A 951-nucleotide genomic window follows, 5' to 3' on the forward strand; every position below is an offset into this window, starting at 1 on the left:
TGGTATTTTATCTTTCATTTCTTTACACACAGCTTCAGTGTAAATTTGAATTCTATTAACAAAACGACCAAGTTTAATATTTGTACTTTTTCAATTCACAAGAATTGGAGTTTCATCATCTCACACTGTCTGATGAAGGACATTCTATATAAGTTCATTTAAATGTTTATTCAGGATTTGTAGTGCGTGTAACGTGTAAGTAGGTAACATTCAAATAATTACTTGCATGTTCTACCGGTTGTGTTTATACATTTTTGTAATAGGGCCGGCTCTTTGGCTGCCCACTCTCCAGAGCAGTGTTTAGGTTAAGATAGACACCGTTGAATTTTAAATTTCTAATTATATACCTAGGACTTGAGTTTACTTATACTTTATAATTTATAGGCGTTTGTGTTTGTGGGCTAGCAACTACGCTAATGGTCTATTGTTAACTAGTAAAGTACCCCCTGTTTGGTACTTGTATAGGCAACACATCATACACATTCTTATCAATGTCTGGATAATGGATATAATAATAATTACAATAATAATTATTACTGATTAGTGGCTAGACATTTAGTTTACAGAAATTTTGTAATGTAAGTGGTTTTTTGAGGTCTCTAAAATTTTAAATATTTGCTGAAAGTAACTTAATGATTTACTGTTTCTGTTTTTAGTTCACACAAATACTCAATGTATTATATCATGGTTTTCAAAACTGACATATAATAATATGATGTTAGTACCTACGAGGAACTAGGAAGTCCAGCAAATGTATTGACAATTTTTGATAAGTCTATTTTATTTAAGACAATTCTACAGAGCTAGTATACATTATAAATATTGCAATTCAAGTTATAAAAACATTAATATTAAAGTGAATACTAAAACTTAAAAGGTAAGAATATTATTGTGGGTACATCATGTGATTTGATTGATTTATTACTTTAAAAGTGAGTTATCTATATGACA

At 29.2% G+C, this 951-nt stretch overlaps 1 long non-coding RNA gene across 1 annotated transcript in view; it reads left to right on the forward strand.

Moving 5' to 3' along the window:
- Positions 1-521: 521 nt before the first annotated feature.
- LOC103310045 overlaps positions 522-951 on the forward strand; it is a 2,036-nt gene continuing 1,606 nt past the window's right edge. Inside the window, exons 1-2 of the long non-coding RNA XR_510925.3 lie at positions 522-578; positions 657-877. This is a non-coding gene — a long non-coding RNA (uncharacterized LOC103310045). The remainder of the gene's footprint in view (positions 579-656; positions 878-951) is intronic.

The sequence above is a fragment of the Acyrthosiphon pisum genome, chromosome X, assembly GCF_005508785.2.
Source record: "Acyrthosiphon pisum isolate AL4f chromosome X, pea_aphid_22Mar2018_4r6ur, whole genome shotgun sequence".
Classification (NCBI taxonomy): Eukaryota; Metazoa; Arthropoda; class Insecta; order Hemiptera; family Aphididae; genus Acyrthosiphon; species Acyrthosiphon pisum.